At 44.0% G+C, this 24,858-nt stretch overlaps 1 protein-coding gene across 1 annotated transcript in view; it reads right to left on the bottom strand.

Annotated features, from left to right (window-relative positions):
- LOC137328332 (serine/threonine-protein phosphatase 2A 55 kDa regulatory subunit B gamma isoform) overlaps window positions 1–24,858 on the bottom strand; it is a 338,393-nt gene that overhangs the window by 235,203 nt on the left and 78,332 nt on the right. The window lies entirely within an intron of this gene.

Here is a 24,858-nt window from a genome sequence, read left to right as displayed (position 1 = left end):
GTGGGATCAGTTATATAAAACATTTTATTCTAGAATGGAAGTACTGGGATATACTCTGCATGAAATGCTACATATGCTAGCATGGCTTATGGGCAAGCATGACTCCTGCACCCTTATTATCTACCTGTGTATAAGGTATCCCACCCCCACCCTGAGCAACAGAACTGTCGCACCATTTAACTGAGATATGGCAAAAACCAACGCAATCCGGGATTGTAACTGAAGAGGTTTGCTCCGTGAAATGTGCCACTGAGATGCATAATTATCAGCATGTCATTTAAAAAAATACAATTATAAGTCTTATTATTGTTAGCCATCACAGCATCCAGTGTACAATGACGTTTCTGTTATTTAGCAGGACCAAGGTGATGCCAAACTCAAGCGATATTTAAAAGCTAAGCTTACTTGTTCCACTTTTAGAGCCTATTTGGTTACACAAATATAGCTGCAGTTTCCCCAATTTTATCTGTGGCTTCTAAAAACAAGAATTTGATTACAATATGCCCACTTATGTACATAAATTATTTTAATTAACCTGTCCAACTCATTCCATTATAGAAATACTATAGAAGAAATGATTGATTAGCTTTCTCATTGTGTACTCCATGCCGAGCTCAGCTTTCAACATTTGTGTATGCTGTCTTACACATATATAATCATGATTTTATATATATTTTTTAAAAATGATATACAAGATGTCACTCCCACATTGCTCAGTACATAATTGCGTCTTGTGCTGTGGTACTGAGCCAGGAGTGTTACAGATTCAACCCATGGTCTTTGAGTTGGGTTATCTTGACCAGTGGATCTCAGTGCACCAGGCTATGAAGGGGGGGGGGGAGCAGAATGTATTCCTGAACACTTTTCAGTGACTCCTTGCTTGAATGTGCAACTGTATGGATGTCGGGTGACAACCTTTGAAGGTGGCTTCAATGTCTCCCTTTGTCACATAACCTGCCAACATTCTCTGTCTGGGCTTACACATGAAGACTGCTCACTTAGACAAGGTGCCGGAAGGCTGCATCACTTATGGAACTTTATCTCAGCAAGGATCATCACCTTGAACAGATGCTGAACCAAAGGACAAGAAAGGAGAAAAGATAGCCAAACCCTTGGTCAAACAGGTGGGATTTCAGGAGGGTCGTAAAGCAGGAGAGGCAGTTAGAGAGATGGAGGGACAAAATTCCAGAGCGTGGGGATGAGGCAGCTGAAGGTAAGGCCGCCAATGGAAGGATGAAGGATGGGGTGATAGAGGAAGAATGTTTTTGAGTGGGATTGTAGACAGGAGGAGGTTACAGAGATAGAGAGGGGCAAGGCCATGAGGATTTTAAATCTGAGGCACTGGGGAAACCGAAGGCCAATGTATTTCAGTCAGGATCAGGGTAATGGGTAGTCAGGACAGGATACGGCCAGAAGAGTTTTGGATGAGCTGAAGTTTACAGAGGGTGATGGAGAATGGGAGGCTGGCCAGGAGTCTGGAGGTAATAAAGGCATGGCTAAGAGCTTCAGCACCTGATGGAGTAAGGTCAGGGCAGAGGTAGGTGATGTAATGGAAGTGGAAGTAGGTGGTCTTTTTTGAGAAGATATGGGATTGAAACCTCAAATCATGGTCAAATAGGACGGTGAAGTTGCAAACAGTCTTGTTCAGCCTGAGAGAGTGGCTGGGGAGGGGGGCAGAATTGGTGCCAAGAGTACGGAGTTTATGGCAGAGTGATCGAAGACAACGGCTTTGATCGTCCCAGTGTTCAGCAGGAGGAAATTGCAGCCCATCCAAGACTGGATGTTAGACAAGCAATCTGACAACAGAGGGAGTGGAGAGGTCGAGAGAGGTGGTGGAAAGGTAGAACTGGATGCCATGAGCGTGCATATAGAAGCTGACTCTATGTCTGCAGATGATGTCAACAAGAGGCAATATGCAGATGAGGAAGAGGAGAGGCCAAGAATAGATTGTTTGGGGGGCGGGGACGACTCAGAAAATAATGGTGCGGGGACAGGAATAGAAGCCATTGTTGGAAATGCTCTAGCTATGATCAGATAGATAAGAGCGGAGCAAGGACAGTCCCACCGAGATGGACAACAAAGTAGAAACATTGGAGGAGGATGGTGCGGTCAACCATGTCAAAGGCTGCAGAACAGTTGATAGGGGATGATGCTTCATCCATTACAATCACAGATAATAGCATTTGTAACTTTGGTTAGGGCAGTTTTGGTGCTGTGGCAGGCATGGAAACTTGATTGAAGAGATTTAAACATGGAGTTACAGGAAAGATGGGCATAGATTTGTGAAGCAACAACATATTTAAGGACTTGAGAGGAAAGAGAGGATGGAGATGGGGTGGCAGTTGACAATGACAAAGGGTTCAAGAGTTTGTTTTTGAAAGAGTGGTGGTGATAGCAATTTTGAAAAAGAGGTAACTGATGAGAAAGAACCATTTACAATGTCAGCTAGCATGGGGTCCAGGAAGGGAAGTTCGGAGGTCAGCAGTTCATTGGGAATTGGGTCAAGGGAGCAAGAGATGGGTCTCAAGAACAAGATGAGCTTGGCGAGGGCATGAGGGGAGATAGAGAGAAACTAGAGAAAGATGCGGTTCAGGGCTGGAGGAGGGGGGAAAGCCACAGAGACAACTGAACAGATGGTCTCAATCTTAGTGATAAAGAACTCCTCGCTGTTGTTGGAGATGAGGGTGGAGAGGGCAGGGGATAGGGATTTAAGGAGATGGTTGATAGTGAGAAAAGAAACCAGGTGTTATCTTTGCTCTCCAGAATGATCCTTCAGTGATGGGTAGTTTTGGCTCAGGAAAGCGAGGCCTGATTGGAGGACAGTGAATTCAGAATAGAAAGGGCTAGGGGAACTGAGATGGAGATTGAAATCACTAAGGATGAGGCGTCATTCAGTGCAGAGGCTGAGAGGAAAGGAACGAGAATATATCCGGGTCGGGGGTGTGTGGCAGTAAACAATAAGGATTTTGAAGGAGATGAGAGGGGTGGAAGAAGATAATGTGCTCGAAGGAGGACAAAGTGCCAGAGGATTAAGGAGAGAGACAGAAGTGTGACTTGGTGATGAAGGCCACACCACCATTACAGTGGGTTTGAGCAGGGCAGATGGGGGAAAGTATAACCTGGTTGGGAGGCTTTGTTAAAGGGCAAGGAGTCGCCCCTTGATAAAGGTTCAGTCAAAACTAGATGTCAATGCAATGATCCACAATAAGGCAGCAGATTGCAAGGACCTTGATCGCAAGTAAATAAATATTCTGGAGGGGAATGTGGAGAGGGGCAGCGATTGCTGTCAGAGTCTAAAGGGGCAGTAGTGTGAGTGGCACAGAAACAAGGTTGGTGAGGCTAGCAGGTGCTCTGGGCAGGAAGGTTGGCAAGAGAGGAGGCTGGGGTTTGTTGCTTGTAAGTATGGCACGGAAGAAAATAGGGAGGGGGAGAAGAGGAAACAGGTGGTCAGCACTAGAAAACAATAATTTTTCCCCCACTTCGTGTCTACACTAAACACTTTCAGCAAACACAGCAGTGATAACGAATGAAATAACAATATCTGGAGCAAGAAAAGGCCAAGTGGCCCATCAACAGGTATCAGACAACCTGAACTTTGAAATAAAAAGAGAGAATTCTGGAAACAAATCGGCCGGGTAACATCTGTGGAAGCAGCAACAAAAGTTAACATTTCCAGCCTTATGACCCTCATCAGAACTTCTCTCTCCAATTTCCTATCTACTGAGAGAGATGAATAATTTTATTGAGGTGGTCAATTACATCTTTAACTGCTCAAGTAGAAAAAGTCACATTCAGCCACCAGCAACTAAAAAGTACTTCACTGGCTGTGAAGTGCCTTGGGGTGTCCTGAGAATGTGAAAGATGCTATATAAATGCAAGTTTGTTCATTCAATCTTCCTAATTGTTCAATTGCAATTGCCCTGGAGGCTGTAGCTACTTGATGAGAGGTTTCAAAGTTGCAAAATTAACCAATATAGAAATTATGTGAATATTTATTATAAATCCATGTTGTGCAGGCACTGCATCTTTTTCTCCCTTCTGCCTGGGTGTAACATTTTTGATGCCACACCAATGCCAGTGGTACAACAGGGAATCAGCGTGCTGGATAAGGAAATAGACAGGGCCTGAAGTGCCCTAGTGAAAGGGCTGAAAGAGATACTCTAGTATTGTAAATTGCAAAATAAATACTTCACTGTGTCACAAATAAAATATTGTTTGCATACAAATTCACCTTTTGTCCCATTGGGATTTTTCCCAGCGACATCAGTTGCCATAGAGCTGACGGTAGTTGCAACATAATTGAAGGATAATAAAATCTTGCTCCTTTGGGAATATGCTGATATTGTTACAAAGATTTATAAAATCCAATAGGAAGTTTCTATGTTTATAATGCATCTGCTTGACTTTCACCAAATAAGGTTGAGGGCTTAGCTAAGTCGTGCTGAAATAAGAATAAAGAGCGCTGGAAAGGCACAGTAAGTCTATCAGCATCCAAAAAAAAAGAGACAAAGCAGCCCCTCACCCCACCCCCCCTACCCTGCCCAACACCACCTCCGACAAACACATTAACCTGTTAGTTCTCTTCCAGACGGTGAGGGTTCTGCGGTGCATTTCCAGCACGCTGAATTTTTATTTCAGATTTCCACCACTTTTTTTAAAACATTAAGCTAAGTGCTTCTACTGCATGAGAGAATTGTAAACAATTTTACAACACCAAGTTATAGTCCAGCAATTTTATTTTAAATTCACAAGCTTTCGGAGGCTACCTCCTTCCTCAGGTGAACGCCGCGGTAACCTCTGCAAGACATGCCAGATCATCGACACAGATACCACCATCACACGAGAGGACACCACCCACCAGGTGCATGGTTCATACTCCTGTGACTCGGCCAACGTTGTCTACCTCATACGTTGCAGGAAAGGATGCCCCAGAGCATGGTACATTGGCGAGACCATGCAGACACTGCGACAACGGATGAACGGACACCGCGCAACAATCGCCAAACAGGAGGGTTCCCTCCCAGTCGGGGAACACTTCAGCAGTCAAGGACATTCAGCCACCGACCTTCGGGTAAGCGTACTCCAAGGTGGCCTTCGAGACACACGACAACGCAAAATCGTCGAGCAGAAATTGATAGCCAAGTTCCGCACCCATGAGGACGGCCTCAACCGGGATCTTGGGTTCATGTCACGCTACACGTTACCCCACCAGCGAACAAATGTTATCTGTTTTTAATATAACGGGTCAGTTGCTGTCTTTTCTATGTTTCTACCTCTCTATCTCTGTTTTTTTTTTGTTTGTTGTTTTTTTTGGTGATTTGTATATTCTGAGACCTGGCAGGTACCACCTGTCTGTCTGCACACTGATTGCCTTGGCAACGGGCAGTTGAAAAAACTGTCTGTTATCACCAAGCATTGTTCTGTGAATTATAAATGCGACTTCATTTCGAGGATTTCATTTCCACATCGTTCACCTGAGGAAGGAGGTAGCCTCCGAAAGCTTGTGAATTTAAAATAAAATTGCTGGACTATAACTTGGTGTTCTAAAATTGTTTACAATTGTCAACCCCAGTCCATCACCGGCATCTCCACAGCATGAGAGAAAGAAGAGAATATGAAATGCAGGAGGTCAGGACATACCTCTCAACCTGCAATGTGTTAAAAGAGCATTATTTGGATCAGTGTTTTTTCTTCTACAGGACTAGCAAGTTAAAGGATTATGCCAGCTTGAGAATTTAGTCAATATTTGCACTGACTTCATTCATAATTGTGCTGTAACACGCGTCAGGTTGAAGTTGTTCATTGGCTGGAGATATAAAATTACTATTAGTACAGTAAACAACTTGTACGTGTTGGAGAAACATTTACAGTATTTAACCTACTACAGCAAAATTTAGGATTGTTCTATGCACACTCTGTGCACAATTGTGGCAGAGACATCATCCGCTCTGATGTTAGTTTAAAAATCTTTTCCATTCAGATGACTGGCCCATTATGCATTTCTAATACAGTACTGTATTTTCTGTTTCTTTTCAGCATTAGACTATAGCTTTTCTTTTGCAAAAAAGACTTGTATTGAAAGAAATACAAGGTTTCCATAGGCATCCATATTTACATCATAGAAGCAAATCCCCACATGGATGGAATGCATTAGCTTACACAGCAGAAAACTGAATGTACCCAGGTGCTGAAATGAAACTAGCTATGAATATTTGCAACCAACTGTCTCAATGATAAACTTCAACTTCCATCAGGCTTTCCTGAGAAAAACCCTCAGGCAGCACTTCTGTCCTAACACGCTCGGGGTATACTAATTAACAAATATAACGTTACATACACATTGGCGACAAATGTTTGTTAGGATGTGCTGACACCACTTAATGGGCAGGTTATCAATTAGAGTTTAAGCTGTCCTCTGTCTCCCTTAAGTTTATGAAAATAAAGTTTTAATTTATCGGTATTTTTGCATATCAAATTGAAACCTAATGGAAAATGAAAATAAAAATATAAAATATTTTCTTAAAATGAGTTTATACTTTAACATGCCATGCATGGATTATTGTTTTTACCAAATTAAAAAAGCAGGGCTTAATATGAGCAAATGCCCATATCGGGAGATGACACTGGCAAGTACCTGAAGTGAATGAAGCACTTGAGCACTCCCACCCCCAAAATCAGGAGCCCAATGTGCATTAGTCAATTTTTGTATCCCAATTGTTTAATTGGCATCTATAAAAGGCACTTAATTGCCCCGTTCTCTCATTACAGTAAATGTTATTGGGTGGCAAACCTATCCCATTCTCCTTTGTGCTCTGAAGCTGGTCTACTCACCACCATAGCACCATATTTTTTAAAAGCACAGCAAGCAGTTAGTAGAGAACTTAGAGATAAGCAAAGAATAAGGGGCATCAGAGGCATCATGAGCAAGAGGCAGCTAGAGAGAAGAAGCAGCTGATTCTGTTCCCAATTGAATTTCAAGTTTCTTACAACAGTGCCACTTAAAATACATACAATGCAACCCCTGAATAAAGCCTGCTTCATGGAATTTAACTAACTCAATTTCCGTCGCCTTTCCTTCCTCCAACAAACTTCAATTAAAATCCACGCTAGGCATCACCTAGTCACCATTTTCTTATATACTTCATTTTTAAAAAAAATTATTTTAACTTTGGTGGTATTCTGCCTTATTGGTTTTGGGCCTTCGCCTTGGTTTCTCTAATAGCTTGGAAAATTTTAAATAGGTAAGTACGGCTCTGCAAATTTTCAGCCTAAGCCATATGGTTAAAAGGGCATGTGTCAAAACAAAACCATTACGGCTGACTAGATAAGTGCACAGACAAGTTAAATTGAAGCAGAAGGCATTCTACAAACTTAAGGGGCCAAATCTTCCTGGGAAAATAATGGCGAGTTCACGACGCACACCATTATTAACGCACAAATCAGCCAGCAAGTTCAGGGGAAGAAGAGATACACCGTGAGTTGCAAATCATAACTTGCTGGTCTATTTACACCGCTCCGTCGTTTGCCTCGCGCAAACGGCAGCTTGCTATCAATCTCTCCGTTATTTTTAAGAACTTGCCCATTAAACTCGCTGCAGAAAGTAAGGGCTCCTACTTAACAACGCAAGTACCCTTTTAACGACGGGACAATTGTTAATGCAATGCCAATCAACCCCTCCGGGCCAGAAAGGGAACAATTTTAACAATTGTGGGTCTCATTCCCGCACGTAGTAAATTGCAAGAGATTTTTAAAATTTCAATCTTTAAACTTTTTTCTTATTTTCCCTTTCTGTCTCTTTTTCTCCTTTCTCAATTCAATCCCTCTTTTCGCTCATTATTTCTTTCTATACCTGATTTGACTCTAATTCACCCTATTTCCTTTTCCATCATTCCTCGGTTTCTGCCTCAATCCTTAAATCTCATGGGTTAAGGAGATACACTGTTTGTCCCGTCGTTCACTAAGGTCCTAGATGCCTTGTTGTCCTCGCCATGCCATTATCAGCTCGCACTTCCAGCAATTTATGGTGCAAATTATATTCGAGCTGAAGGATGCAGAGAAAAGTCTAACTAACGGTGCACACTGCGAGATGCCCTGCTCCAGCAAGATTTGGCCCAAAGAATTTAACACGCAGGAGAACGGGAACAAATATCACAAGCAATTGAGAGTAGCTAAGAGATCTCTGGAAAAGAAGATTGAGCACAATTGTGGTAGAAATAGCAAAAGCTTTTTCAGCTATGTCAGAAGTCAGAAGACCATTAAAAATTACATAGGGCCACTGAAAGACAGTTTAGGACAGATTCAAACAGATTCTCAGGTTATGGCAGAGCTGTTAAGTGATTATTTTGCATCAATCTATACTCCTATGGATGATGCTCATGTTCCAGTTGTGGAATGCTCTGTATTAAATTGCATTATAAATATTAAAATAGATAGAGATATCAAGTTGGATGGAATACGAAATCTTAAAATAGATAGGAATCCAGATCCAGATGGCATCCATCCAAGGATGTTTGAAGAGATAGGACAGGTGCTCTGTGAGCCCCTTGCCCGTACCTTTCATAGCTCAAAGAGTCAGTGATCATTTCCTTAGGTTGGAAGGTGGTTCATGTAGTTCCGTTTTTCAAAAAGGGGACAAATTAGAGCCAGGGAATTACAGGCCCATCAGCCTAACATCCATCATTGGGAAGATGCTTGAAGGGATCCTAAGGAATGCTCTTTTTGTTCACTGGGAAAGAGAAGAGTTACTCAATGCAGCGTCCAGAAAAGGTCTTGTCTTACCATCTTGCTTGACCTTTTTGAAGAAGTTACGAGGTTAATGGATGACAGTAATCCGGTTGACATTGTCTACCTGGATTTTCAGAAAGTCTTTGATAAGGTACCTCACAATAGATTGCTTCACAAGATAGAACCTTGTGGTTATCAATGGGAAGTTGATATGCTGGATTAGAAATTGGCACCAATCTCACAGGCAAAAAGTTGTAATCAGTGGTTGCAGATCAGCCTGGAGGCAGGTTACTAGTGGTGTTTCTCAGGGATCGGTGTTAGGCTCACTGCTGTTCACTGTTTTTATTAATGACCTGGACAGCGGTGCTGGGGATTTGGTGAGTAAATTTGCTGATGACACTAAAATTTGTTGAAAGGTTAAGAATGTGAGGAGTAGTGTTGTGCAAAATGATTTAGATGCGTTAGGGGAACGGGCCAAATAACGGTCAGTGGCATTTAACCTAGATAAATGCAGGGTGATGCATGTGGGTAGGACCAAAACGAAATATACCCATCATTTACAGGGTACGATACTGAAAGCAGTTGAAAGAGAAAAGGATCTAGGCGTTGTTGTACTGCGGCCAGTTTTGGTACCCTCACATGTTGGGTGATATAATGGCCTTGAAAAAGATTCAGAGGAGAGCTACAAAAACGATCCCTAGCTTAGAGAATTGTAATCACTCAGATAGGCTTAAAGAGCTGGCTCTATTTACCTTAGAGCAGCGTAGATTTAGAGGAGCCCTGTTAAAGCTATATAAAATAATGAAAGGGCTGGAATGCATGCCTAGTGATAGATTATTTCAGTTTGACAGATTGGGGCGGCCCAGGGGACATGCATTTAAACTACGCAGAAGTAGGAACAGGCTAAATATTAGGCGGTTCTTCTTTTCTCAGAGAGTAGTGAGCCTCTGGAATGCGTTGCCGGCTTGAGCGAGAATAGAGGGAGTGCAGCGAAGGTTCACCAGACTGATCCCTGGGATGGGAGGACTGTCATATGAGGAGAGATTGGGTTGACTCGGTCTGTATTCACTCGAGTTTAGAAGAATGAGAGGGGATCTCATTGAAACATATAAAATTCTGAAAGGGCTGGACAGACTGGATGCAGGGAGGATGTTTCCCCTGGCTGGGGGGTCCAGAACGAGGGGTCACAGTCTCAGGATACGGGGTAGGACATTTAGGACTGAGATGAGGAGAAATTTCTTCACTCAGAGGGTGGTGAACCTGTGGAATTCTCTACCACAGAAGGCTGTGGAGGCCAAGTCGCTGAATACATTTAAGAAGGAGCTAGATAGATTTCTAGACACAAAAGGCATCAAGGGGTATGGGGAGAGAGCGGGAATATGGTATTGAGATAGAGGATCAGCCATGATCATATTGAATGGCGCAGCAGGCTCGAAGGGCCGAATGGCCTACTTCTGCTCCTATTTTCTATGTTTCTATGTACGGTGTCTGCTGACTCTCTGCATTCCTTCAAGAGTGAGCTGGACCAGTTCTTGGCTAGGGCAGCGATCGCATCATATAGAAATGAAGTGGATTTTCAATTACCGTATGCATGGACAATCTGATCTCCAGGGCTGGTTTTGATCGCCCGGGAGGTGGGGTGGGGGGCGGAGAGGAATTTTCCAAATTTATTTTTTCCTGATTATCCCTGGGATTTTCTGGATTTTTTTTAACCTCCCTCAGGAGACTATATACCTGCAGTGAGTTAGGAAGGGTCTAGTCATGATGCTCCAGGCATCATGAGTATGAGGCAAGCTCGATGGACCAGCTGGTCTTCTCCTGCTCGTCTTTTTTGTATGTTCACATGTGAAAGGTTCTGTGCTCCATTAAGTCTATGTTTGCCCCGGCAAAAAAGGCACATTTATTCATTTTTATGTCTCTTGATTTGATACAACAGTATCATATTTACCCAAACATAGACCAAATTTTGCACTTAAAAAATGCAGCCTTAGGGTGAAGTCTGCGAGTTATTAATAAATATATTTTTGCCCTGGGAGTAGAATACAAATTTGGCATGTGACCCATATGTAAGGGATGACCTAATGTGAAAGGTTTTGTTTCAAATTCCTTCTGTATTTAATATCTGCTTTACTTGTTAATAAATAATGGGATTAGGTAACTTTCCCTCCCCTCTATCAACTATACTTCAATCTCCAATAGTATACCTAATACAGCTTCAACATTTCATGGATGATTTCCTATTTTACCCACAGATAATATGTGGATTGCATTAATGGGTTAGAAAACTTCTTTCATCTCCGAGACAAGGGTCAAAACTGGATAGGAGAATGTGTCCTCTTTTTGCTGGCTGTAGGGGTACTACAAAAATAGCTGCCACATTCACTTCATAAATAGTCAGTGTATTTCTAAGTAATTCAGTCCATGTGAAGTGGGCTGAAATGTTTGAGAGATGTATTGAGGCACTACATGAATGCAAGTTTGTTCTTTTACAAAAAGTACTCACCTTAATGATCACAAAATTCATCAAAAATGGGGTGGATTCCTTTATAACGTGCACACTATCCCACCCGATTTTCTGATATTCACTATGCCGAGGCAATCCAGCGTACCTGGGCACAGTCCCAGAGAAACCTTCCCTTGTATACCATGGTGTCACTTGCGGGCCACTTTTTAAAAGAATTCTGCACTGATCTTTACTTCTGCAGCCTCACCTCTGGTGAGACAAAGAATCTACCACGAAGTTAACTGTTAATATCCTTTCAAACCAGCAGCTATTCACAGAGACGTGACTGAATCAATGTTAAAATCAAATAACTCAATGAAAAGGCATATTTTAAACCTGATGGTACATTTGCTATAAACTTCTGTAACAGTTCCTACGTAAGATTTTATGTTTAAAGTTCTGCATTTTTAAATAAGGACTGTCAAACAAATCCATAAGTCAGCCACCTTTGGGTGGCGTCAATAGATCAATATCTTGATGAACAGGCTGAAGAGAATTGCTGTCAAACACAGAGCATCATTGTGTTCACCAGCATCATGTGCAGCATGCAATTATCGGCCTTTTACTATGTGACTGGAATGTCTAACCCAAAATAAAAACCCTACTCTCAAACACACTGCATTTTATTTTCTTACCAGATGTAGCACAAATGTATGCATTTAGCATCAATTCAGTCACATCTCAGTGAATGGCTCATCAGAAAGATGTCAACAATTTGCAGAGTAACAAAGCGAACAGGTTCCCTGTCTCACCAGAAATGCGATATGGAAAGAAGGAACAGTACAAAAAAAAAAGGCCTGAAAAGCAGATACCCAGTGTTGGAAGGTATTTTTTTTTATTAAAATGACTTCATACTGCCCTCACGCATTGGCCTCAATTTTAGAACGAAGTAGCGGGTGCATTGGGACTCCGAAAATCAGGGAAATCCCGAGTGGGTTTGGAACCCGGCTCCAACCCACAGACATCCGGGTTCCCCACTGACACGTCAGGGTGCGCACGCACCTCACGAATGCGGAAGTCCCACCGACAATTAGAGCTTTTCTTTTTATTCGTTCATGGGATGTGGGCGTCACTGGCAAGGCCAGCATTTATTGCCCATCCCTAATTGCCCTTGAGAAGGTGGTAGTGAGCCGCCTTCTTGAACTGCTGCAGTCCGTGTGTTGAAGGTTCTCCCACAGTGCTGTTAGGTAGGGAGTTCCAGGATTTTGACCCAGCGACGATGAAGGAACGGCGATATATTTCTAAGTCGGGATGGTGTGTGACTTGGAGGGGAACGTGCAGGTGGTGTTGTTCCCATGTGCCTGCTGCCCTTGTCTTTCTAAGTGGTAGATGTCACAGGTTTGGGAAGTGCTGTCGAAGAAGCCTTGGCGAGTTGCTGCAGTGCATCCTGTGGATGGTACAAACTGTAACCACAGTGCATCGGTGGTGAAGGGAGTGAATGTTTAGGGTGGTGAATGGGGTGCCAATCAACCGGGCTGCTTTGTCCTGGATGGTGTCAAGCTTCTTGAGTGTTGTCTGGATGAGTGCAGCTCCAACAAGTGGACAGTAGTCCATCACACTCCAGACCTGTGCCTTGTAGATGGTGGAAAGGCTTTGGGGAGTCAGGAGGTGAGTCACTCGCCACAGAATACCCAGCCTCTGACCTACTCTTGTAGCCACAGTATTTATATGGCTGGTCCAGTTAAGTTTCTGGTCAATGGTGACCCCCAGGATGTTAATGGTGGGGGATTTGGCAATGGTAATGCCGTTGAATGTCAAGTGGAGGTGGTTAGACTCTCTCTTGTTGGAGATGGCTGCATTCACCACTACATCCGAGGACGAGCAACTTCACCAGCCTCGCCGGGCATGGTGAAGTTGCTCGTCCTCGGATGTAGTGGTGAATGCAGCCATCTCCAACAAGAGAGAGTCTAACCACCTCCACTTGACATTCAACGGCATTACCATTGCCGAATCCCACTTGCAGCTCCACAACACAATGCTGCACCACAGGCACCTGCACATGAGCACAGAGGGCAACGTCGCAGGAGGCACTACCCTGCGACGTTGCTACGCTGGGTCAAAATCCTGGAACTCCCTACCTAACAGCACTGTGGGAGAACCTTCAACACACGGACTGCAGCAGTTCAAGAAGGCGGCTCACTACCACCTTCTCAAGGGCAATTAGGGATAGTGCCTCCTCACAGGATCGATAGATCAAGGCTCAGCTTCTTGGACCTCTCTGAGGAGCAGTGCATACGGAGGCTCAGAGTGAGTCGCCAGGTGCTCGCAGGCATCTGCAGCCTCTTTGTGCCGAGCTGCTCCCGGCTGGGCCTGGCAATATCTCATTACCCGTCGCAGTTAAAGTCATCACTGCCCTCAACTTCTTCACCTCCGAATCATTCCAGAGTGCCACCGGTGACATTGCTGGGGTCTCAGTCGTCTGTACACAAATGCATAAGGCAGATCATCGATGGCTTCTTTTGCAGGGCCTCACAGTACGTCAACTTCCCCATGGACGACCTCAGCCAGACGGAGAGGGCAGTGGGATTCCACTCTGTGGCTGGCTTCCCACGGTTGCAGGGTGCAATCAATTGCACGCATATAGCAATCCGAGCACCTCCACACGAGCCAGGACTGTTCATCAATGGAAAGGGTATCACTCCATCAATGCTCAACTTGTTTGTGACCACCTCAAAAGATTCCTTCATGTGTGCGCCAGATTCCCTGGCAGCTGCCACGATTCCTTCATTCTGAGGGAATCCAACATCCCGCTCCTCTTCCACGCACTGAACACCCTTAAGGGCTGGCTCCTCGGGAATAAGGGATACCCCCTGCATATGTGGCGCATGACACCTCTGAGGAACCCCATCATCGAGCAACATCATCGATATAACGACAGCCACATCACCACCAGGTCTACAATTGAGCATGCTTTAGGGCTGCTCAAGATGCGATTTAGGTGCCTTGGTCATTCTGGGGGAGCACTTCAATCCATACTAGACAGAGTGGGACGTATCATAGTAGTGTGCTGTGTCCTGCACAACAGAGAGGAGTGCCGCTTGAGAAGGCCCCATCCACATTGAGGTGGAGGAGGAGAAGGAGGAAGCCATGGGCAGAGCAGCGGCTCACCAGACTGCTCGTGAGGCCAAGGAGTCACTAATATGTGAACGGTTCTCCTAACATCAGAAAGTGTGAACAGTCCCAGTCCTCAGACCACCTGGAAAGAGCAGCGCCAACACCAGACCCCCCCCAACCCTCCCTGCAGAAAACAGTCCTGCAACTACACATATACCCACTGTAAAGTGACCCAATGGGTGGCTTCAAGTGTGGCTGTTCATGGTGAAGCTCATGAAAGGGCCCTACCACAAAAGCCAGTCAAGAATGAACAAGGCATGGCAGTAGTGGTGAGAGTGATAATATTTAATATGACTTTAACCAAAACCAAATATAAATGAAAAACATGACCATCTGTCAGACACCCTTGTGCATACCCTTCATGCTCACAAATCCTTAGGCTCTTCTTCCTACCGCTTCCACGTGGTGGATCCCCTGTGGCTGCAGCAGAGGTAGTGGCAGGTTGCTCATGTTCATGCCCAGACTGATTAGATGCTTTAGGCCTACGCCCTCTGGGTTTTGGAGCCCGTGAGGGCCCCTCCAAAGACTGCTCCACCTGTGCAGGGGCAGACTCGGCCACCAGGAGAGAAGGTAGCATTGCGGGTACTGGTTGAGAGGGGGACAACGGGTGAGAGGAAGGAGCGCTCTGAGTAATACCCCACTTCCATGTCCCCTTTCCTGGACCAGGCCCACATCATTCTTACCACCCTGCTGGAGAACAGTTTGGAGGACATGCATGAGGCCTTGGAAGCCCAGTTGTAAAGTATCTGCCTGCATGTTTAAGGTGGAGAATGTTGTTCACCCAGAGTCCGAATGACCGTTGTCAGGGCCTGAATGGACTCATTTGTGAGCCGTGCTTGAAGCCCAACTTACCTGCGTCACTATCTCAGACACTTGCTCACGTCCCTGTGACAGTATCGCAGAGATTCCCTCCCGTACCTGTGCCACCATTCCACTCATACAGGAGTTGGACTCCTCCATTCTCTGCACTATTGTGGAGAGTGCACATGGCACCTGTTCCAGTACCTCGCAAATGTGCTGCTGTCGCTCGATCATTCTCCTTGTAAAGGATGGCCCCGGGGGTTCAGCATCTGCATCCAGCTGAGCAGAGCCTGGAGAGGAGTGCTCCCACCAACGCGGACGCTCCACAGCTGCCCCTGCCACCAGTGTCTGCTCATGCTCACTTGTGTGTGGTGACTCACCAGGTGCCAACCCAACTAACTCACTACTAGGACCCACCGAGGTGCGAGTATCTGTGCTGGTGGATGGCTCGCTATGATGTGATGGTGCACCCTCAGATGCTGGGAGCTCCTCTGAGGAATCACCCTCTGCCTGCAGTCACTGAAGGGCCTGTAAGAGAACAGAAGGCAATATTAAGCATCATCACAGATGTGTCATGTTGCGATGAGCATACTGAGGTGTTCAACACGGCAAGCATTGCTAATATCAATTCATATTGTGTGTGATGAATGTTAAAATTGTGTCACCAGGCGTTTGCGAGGTGCCAGTCTCGGGGTCCCTGATTGACAGATACTCGAGTGTGCGGCTGATCTCCAATGCCTCCTGCTCCGCATCTGTGAGGACCACTACTTGTTGTGGCCCCCCTCCAGTCCTTGCCCTCTCGCGTGCATTTTGTGCTCTCTTCTCCTAGAAGGGGAGAAAAAAGACATGTGAGTGAGTGATGGTGATGTGGCCGACCGATGAATGCATTGCTTTGGGTGCGGCTGACCGTGAAAGACGTGCATCAGAGACAGTGCCATCGCATTGGATGAGGATCGGGGTGAGTGGTAGTGGTGGGGTGACTAATGGGGAGGTGAGGAAATGCTGAGGAAGTGCAGTTGAGGATGAGCCTTAAGTGGGTGTGAGGAGTATTGTGATAGAGCAGTCTTGGCAGTGCAGAATGAGTTGGGGGAGGGGGGGGCGGTGATGTGGAACACAGAATGTAGGAGAATCAATAAGTGTACTCGCCTTTGCTGACCTAGTTAGGTCATTGAAGCGCTTCCTGCACTGGATCCAGGTGCAGGAGATGTTGCTGCTGCTGGTCACCTCCTCTGCCTCCTCAAGCCAGGTCTTCTTGGGGGCAGGGGCAGGGCACTTCCTCCCGTCCGTGGGATAAAAGACTTCCCTCCTCCTCCTCACCCCGTCCAGTAGCTGCTGCAGTGAGGCATCGCTGAACCTTGGAGCAGCCTTGCCCCTGTGCTGCTCCATTATGGTGTGTGGGTGTTTGCTCCAGCAAAAGCCATTGGAGGACTGCCCCTTTAAATAGAGCTCCTCCAGATGACAGCCTGTGATGCGGGTGCACAGTCCGCCCACAGCTCAGCTTTCGGACGGCAAACCCGGAAGCCACGTTAAGTGGCACCAATTCACTTGCGATCGTGTGCGAAACGGGCATATTTTATTAGTCGGGTTGCCCATGCGCCCATTCACCGCCCCCACCCCCCCTGCCATCCTGCCTCCATTCTAAAATCAGGGCCGTTATGTTTCGACCACTTCAAAAATCCTGAACCATGCTTTTCATATTAAATTGTAGTTTTATTATTTAGAATCCTGGTTCTTGTTTATTCCTTTATTGCCCTTTATTGTCTACAGCTTTTAATGACATGAATACATGCAATTTCTGGCCACCTACTAGATGCAATTCCACCACTATAATGACCAAATCCTATATAAACAGTTAAAATGAATGGCGAAATAGCCTTAGCCTCAATGAACAGGTCAGTCTAATGTCCGGGTTTTCTGAGGTATATACAGTTTCTTAAGTTACGGCATCAACATGGACAGGTGGCCCCTGTGACAAAGATGAGCATTTTTGTCCACAGTTTACAGATTCTCTTTGTACTGTGTTGGTTAACCAAAAAATAAGAAAATACCACCCAAAAAAAGCTTTGCAACTGCATGCTGCAAAATTGATTTTTATTCTTTCAATGTTTCTTAAAGCACATCGAAAAGAAGCCAATATCGCAACTAACGTTGATTACCAACAGATGTAGGCATCTGAGGAAAAAAATGGTTATCCATGAATAAACCTGCTTGGTAGTTTGATCTGCTTATGAAAGTGTCTGGCTAAAGTGATATTAATCATCCTCCCATGTGATCTGCACACTCTGATGTACAAGTCCAAAATCAATAAATGGGTCTATTGCTCACTTCATGCATGCTATCCCAGATTATTTTGTCCAGGAGGTCACACTTCGGGTCATAAGAGAGTGCTTGCCAACAGAGGCTGACTTGTTCGTTGGCTGCAAGAAACTGGTACCAGCCCAAATTATAACAGTCCCTTTCTGCAGTTAATCATCAATACAACTTTTTCTATCCTAAATCAACTCAGTAAGTTTGTTTCTATACCTACAACCATGTTGGAGCATGGGGTTTCATTTCCCTGCACTGCAGCACAAAGTTTAACTTGGCATTTGCATTTGCACATTTACGGATGTGAACAGCAACAGTCAGAACATGTTAAGTTCTGACTGTTGCTGTTCACAAGCATGACGTTTACTCATAAAAAAGACTACAAAACAGCTTAACACCATCAGCATTTATGGGGTATTTAGCTCTAGAGTGAGTGCTTTCAAAATGAAACACTAAAGATTTTGCTTAATTATTCAGATTCTTTTGTTTTTTCTATTCTCTCAATTGCAAACTGCTGTAAAACCTTCTAGCTCTAAAAGCCAACAAAACCCAATTCATATTAGTGGCAGGAGCATCAAACAGTAGATCCAACGTCTACAGAATTAATGTGGACTGATTTCCTTCTCAGTCTTTGATCTCAATCCTGAGGAATTTGGAATTTATTGCTGTAGTTGAAACGTTTAAAACTTCTTATGGCTCTGGATTCACAGGCCCCGTGGCCGGGAAGGGGGGGGCCCCTCTGGCCGGGAAGGGGGGGGCCCCTCTGGCCAATTACATAGATCATCTTGTTGATGCAGTCTGTGTGAAAAAAAGGTGACTATTTTCAAGTCGACAGCAAGAAATATGTGGAATTTTTATTTTGCTGCATTTTCCACAATGATCAGAAGGCACACACAGTCAAAAGTGAGCTCTGAAAGTACTTCAATGTCTTTCACTTCACAAACTGATTTTTAATCTCAATTTCTTGTCTTTGAGTAGCATCACAACACAACTTTATTATAGGTAGAGGTTGAAAAACCATCTGTCGTTTTCAAGTTGAATTAAAAATGTCCCAACAATCTGGAGTGGAAGATCAACAAGGTATAAAGGAATTGTGAAAATTGCATTATTAATAAAAATTCACCAGCTACAATATTTTTAAAACAGCTCTATGGGCTGTGTATATTCACTTGCTGTGTTTACACTTTCAATTTGATCCAGCAGTTGAGATAAATCTATAAACTATTGCTAAACCTGTCTGGAAAAGTGATTAGAAGGAACTTTCTAATGTGGAAGGATCTCTGACAGGCATATCAGCAATGAGAAACTATGCTATTGACACAAAATGTAAATTTTTTAAATAAATTACTACTCACTTAAAACACAATGTGAAGGTGTAAGGGGATAATGCTTTGGTGAATATGATTTAACAAAGATTTGTGGACTATTAAGAGGTAATACAGTAGTGGGGTTAGAATAGCCAAGGATGAAGTTGAAAGAGACTCAGTGGACTCACTCAACATGTCCAACCAGTGCAGAGCAGCAATCAACAAGCCAAGAGAATGGTAAACTACATAGCTAAAACAATTGAATATAAGTCAGGAAGTTATGATCAAACTGTAGAGTGCTCTGCTCAGATCGCATCTTCAGTACTAAGCCCAGTTATGGTTGCCAAGAAACAAGGGAGACAGTCAAGCATTGGAGGCAGTGTAGGGAAGAGCCACGAGGCTGATCTTTTAATGTCAAGGGTGAGTTTTGAGGAAAGCCTGGAGAAACTTGGGCTTTTCCGCCTTGAATGGAGGTGATCTTATAAAAAGGTACATAATGGTATGGAATAGGTTAATCCAGAACAATGCTTTAAGGTTACAGCAGGACCCAGGACAAGGGAACACAAGTTCGAACTAGTGAAATCAGGAGGTACTTCTTCATGCAGAGAATGATCAACATTTGAAATAAACATCTGGGCAGAGCGGTGGAGACAAAAAACCTGAAACTATTTAAGAAACAACTAGATGCAGCAATTGGTGGGGAGGCGGAGGTTGATTGGAATGTAGGGTTGTATGGATGGATGGATGGATGAATGGATTAAGATGAGCCAAAAGGCCTTCCTCATCTGTAAGTCTGTTGTGGTCTTTTGTGAATAGTTGAGGTGGTGGAGGGGCAATTGGTAGAAGTGGAAAAAGGAAAAGGTGGAAGAACTGGCAAAGCAAAACAGGCTCCAGCAGTCGTGGAGCCTGGGAGAAGACAAAAAAGCAGGTCGACTTAAAGAGTGCATACCGTCCCACCAGCACAGTGTTCTGACAGAGGGTCCCCCAACCCAAACACCAACTCAACCCTCTTCCTCCCTCTCCCCACCAACCCCCTCCCCCCCCCGCCCCGCCAAAATGCCAACATATCCTTTCCACACCACAGCTTCCAGTTTGAACACTTATCGTGGGGAGAAATGCTCAAAATGTTTATATGGATTGCCATCAATGTTCTGAAGAGCACATTGTAGTCAGCTAAGGTTTAGTCAGCACTGATTTTGAAACAAAAATACTGGAATTCTCTGAGTTGAGAATTAAATTGGAAGGTGAGGAATATTTGACATCATCTGTTTAGATTTTCAGAGGATATTTTTTAATGCTTCACATGAGGCTTTTAAAGAAAGCTGGAGCTCATGGATTCAAATGATTAATTAAATAGATTGAGAACTGGCTTGGAAATGGAACTCAACGGGAAAAAAAAAATTGACCAGGGGTATAACAACAAGTGAAATTCCATAGAGGTCTGTTCTGAGCTACTTGCTGTTAACATTATTCTGGAGGAGCATTTCTTATAATACAACATGGGCTTATAACATCAAGCTACATGGCATACAGCCTTGCACAAAACATTAACACTGTGAGACTTACAATTCTAAGTTACAAAGAAATCCTACAGAGCTACTGAGTTGTTGGCCGTGAGGGTTTGGCAATGGTGGTGTCATTGAAGGATAAGAAGATACAGCTGGACTTTCTCTTGTTTCAGATAGTCATTACCTGATGTTAATGTGGCAAAAATATCACCTGCCGCTCGTCAGTCCAAGCTTGGATGTTATCCAGCTCCTGTTGTTGGCTGATACGGGCTTCTTTATTATCAGAGGAGTTGTGAATGGAGCTGATCACAGTGGAATGCTTGACGAACAGTCCCACTCCTGATGTTATGACAGAAGGAAAGTCATTGATAAAGCAGTTGAAGACAGTTGGGACATGGACACATCCTCGAGGAAATCCTGCAGTGACGTCCATGGGCTGCAGTGATTGGCCTCTGACAATCACCACCACCTTTATTTGTGTCAGAGATGACTCCAACGACTGGAGCATTTTCCCCTTGAGCCCCAGTAACTTTAGTTTTGTTGAGGCTCCTTGGTGCCATAGTCAAATGCTGCCTTGATGTCAAGGGCAGCTCTTCTCACCTCTCTTCTGGCAATCAGAACTTGTATCCATGTCTGGATCAAGACTAAGAGGAGGTCTGGAGTGGAGTGGTTCGGTTCTGGCAGAACCTGAACTAAGTGGTGAGTAGGTTATTGGCACTATTGATGTCTTCTTCCATCACTTTACTGATGGGCAGTAGTTGGCCAGGTTAGATTTATTCTGTTTTTTTTGTGGGGAGGACATACCTGGGTAATTTTCCATGTTGTCAGGTTGATGTCAGTATCACAGCTGTACTGGAACAGCTTGGCCAGAGGCGTTGCTAGCTCTAGTGCACATGTCTTCAGCACTATAGCAAGGAAAGCTTTTGCTGTGTCCAGTGCACTCAGCCGTTTCTTAATGTCAAGTGAAGTGAACAGAATTGGCCGGACACTAGCAACAATGATGGTGGAGCCAAGTAGGATCATCTTCTCACCACTTTTGGCCAAAGACGCTTGCACTCGCATGCTGGGCTCCATCATGGTGGTGAATGCGGATGTTCGCAGAACCTCTTCCTCCTGTTAACTGTCTGGTTATCCACCATCTATCTCAACTGAATGTGGGAGGGCTATAAGACTTTGCTCTGGTCTGTTGGTCATGGGATTGCTTAGCTCTGACTGTCATCTGGTACTTTAGTGTCTAGCATGCAGGTAGTCCTGTGTAATAGCTTCACAAACATGGTACTATATTCCAAGATATTCTTGATGCTGCTTATGGTATGTCTTTCTACACTCTACATTGAGTCTCCCAACACATCTTACTTGTCCTCCGTGTTAAAGGTAGTTTTCATAAGCAGGCCAGTGACTCTTTTGAAATTCAAACTTATCATTGTGTGTAGGAAATGGGATTTAGCATGCCTGACGATTAACAATCTATTCTTTTTATCATTAGGTTATACCAGAAATACTACAGGATGCCCATCATACACTTCTGATCTCCCGGATCGGCCGAGAAAACATCATGCTGACAGACCATACATTTCAGACCAAACTACAAATTATTCATTGCAAGAAAGAAATACACACAGAAGTTAAAACATTAAACAAAATAGCGATGCAGTACTAAGTTTTAGTATAACATAACTGTTTTGAGCCGACCATAAATTGCTTTGAGATCCTTACACATTTTCAAAGTCTATAAAATGGAATCTTTGATGCTTTTTGCATAAGCACACTCAAGAGTTCAGTTTCACTGCAGTCAACAGGAAAAATGCTTGATTTGAACTGAAGAATGTGGCACAGCCACTCAGGTCTAACTGGTCCAGGCAATTTCTCACACTTCAGCACAAACAAAGAAACTTTAATAGCTATATTCTTCATTAGACAAGTTTCTTTTAAGAAGCTCCAGATCCTTTCTCAACAGGTAAACAAATTTTTAAATCAGTTATACCTCTGGGCAGATAGAGCATGATTCTACTGCTCCCCACCACCCTTCTCCAGGAATGGAAAACAAAAGGCTCTTCTTTAACAGCTGCATCTGAAAGCTTTCATTCCTGGAAAGGAATCTAATGATAGGAATCTACAACTTAATATGTCTATTGTCCAATAAAGGATCCATAACGAGTTCAAAGGCTGCTGAGGTCTCAGATCAGACATCTAAGTATTCATTCACTCCCTCACAATAGAAACCCCTTGAAGAAGCAGCTAACAGAAATCAGTTTGAATTTGCCAATTTTGGCCCACCTAATATTTCATATAAAAAGATATAATACACAATTTAGGATTTGAAACTAGACCCTTGTTTGTCAGACCACACTACTGGACAAAGGAGTAAATGCTTTGGCTTAATGCAAACATATTTGTCCTTTGCCACAGCACAAGCATATGCAATAAATCCAGGGGCTAAATATGACAGGGTTTACCTTCAAAATGACTTTCATGTCCCTTCCACCTCTAAAGGAAGTGCACAGCTGGATTCAGTATGAACTTAAATGGGTATCATCATCAGACAGCACAAATATATTTCTGATATTAAAACTACAGCTATCCAAATTTACTACATAGTTATTCACTTTAAAACTGACAATGAGCTGTATGCTTATAATCAGGGTTTAATATAGACCTTATCCAGATAGATTGTTACTATAGTAAAATAAGTCATTTCAAGTTCGTGCAGCACCAAGGAATTCTATGAAGGTTTATATATGACCTGCAGATTCCCCATTCTTATCCCTTAGCTGCACTAGACACTGGTTGCCTAGCAACCACCCATGAATCAGCAGAAAATGCTGGAATTTCTGGAGGATAGAATTTTCTTCCTGAAGTAGTTTTATATTCTGTGAGGGGTTACATCAAGGCCTGAGCAAACCTTTATGTATAGAAATTAATTTCATTACATTTATAAAAGTGATTTTTGGTGCACTGCACACGAGTTCTAAATTGCACAGAAGTCAAACAATTTCTTAATTTTTATCATTCCCATTAAGTGTTTTGCCTCGCAGCAATGGAAACGAAGATCAAAAATCATTTTTAAAAATGCAGTTTCCTTGATTGCGACAGACTACTGAGCGTGCCATCACTGCAATGATGAAATTGCTCAGTGAAAATAAGAAATCATATGAACTTAAAATTTCTTCACAAGTGTCAACGTGTCCAATAATTTTCACAAGTATAGATAATAGCCTTTAATCATGTACAAGCTCCACCAGCACCCCAGTCGATGCCCTGCTCCTTCAATGGCTCCCGGATCAATCCTCTTTCTACTACTGACTCTGAACCAGGACATCCTGCTGACCCTCAGACTCCAACTCTGAACAGTTTCATATTCTCTTTCTCCTGCCCTCAGTTTTTTTTTATTCGTTCACAGGATGTGGGCGTCGCTGGCGAGGCCAGCATTTATTGCCCATCCCTAATTGCCCTTGAGAAGGTGGTGGTGAGCCGCTACTTGTCTCGCCTAATCCCCGCCAGGCCCTTGTAATGTGCGAAGTTTGTCAGCCACTCTAGGCCAGAGCCCTTTACTTTTATCTCTCTTCTCAAACCCCTCTCTCCTCTCCTTCCTCTCATCCAGCCATGCACCTTTTCATTTTCCCCACCCCCATCCTACCCCAATAAATCACTTCTTCTCAGTAACCCTTCTAATCTGCCACAGTACCAGGCTCAAATCTCCCTTCAATAAACCCAATGCTACTCTCTGCGCCTTTCTTGCCATTCTCCAACAGGCCCAACATAATACCCATTGCTGACTTTATAAGAGCAGTTAGGTCAACAATACTTCTCTCTGCACCCACCCGCCAGAAAACAACTTTGCCCCCATGTCATTCTCTAACTCCCAACTGCCTAGCCTTTGGTTCTTGATTGACCATGACTCTTCTGCAGCTGTCAATTTGCTCAACCACTCTCCTCTCCAATGTTCTAGTCCCCAGCAAAACTTTCACTGGCTCTTTTCTCTCTGATATAGCCCGATCTTCACTGCCTCGGGTCCAAGAGGCATAAGCTACATTGTGTACCTGGCACTCAGCTGGCTTAGTTATCAATCACCAGCTGTGGCTTGATTGTATCTAGCTCTATTGAGTCTTGCTCTCCTCTGCAACATCGTCCATTACTCGAGGATGATCTTGCAGGGCAAAGTTAACACCTGGTTCCCTTTCTCTACCAACCACCTTCTTGAAGGCCCCTTAACCTCTAACCACAATGAGGAGCTGTTTCCCCTTTCCCCTTGTCCACAAAACCAAACCTCACCCAAGTCCCCCTCCCTCTCCCTCTCCAGCCTTAAACCCCATCTCTCTCCGTGCTCCCTCACCGATTCAAAGCTCATTCCGTCTAAGAGACCAAAATCCTGGTCCCTTGATGCATTCTCACTAAACTCCTGATCACCCAAATGCACATCCTAGCCACCTCCCCCGCCCCACCTCAACCTGAATTGTAGATATCATGTGGTTCCCACTCTTCAGACAATGTCGCAGTCCCTTTCAAAGATACAATTACCTCCCTAAACATAAATCCCAACCTTAATCCCTCTGTCCTCCTAACTACTGCCCAATCACCAATCTCCCTTTCCTTC

Source organism: Heptranchias perlo, chromosome 1 (genome assembly GCF_035084215.1).
Source record: "Heptranchias perlo isolate sHepPer1 chromosome 1, sHepPer1.hap1, whole genome shotgun sequence".
NCBI classification, from domain to species: Eukaryota; Metazoa; Chordata; class Chondrichthyes; order Hexanchiformes; family Hexanchidae; genus Heptranchias; species Heptranchias perlo.
The sequence above is the reverse complement of the archived record's forward strand: the minus strand, read 5'-3'. Positions and strand labels throughout refer to the sequence as shown.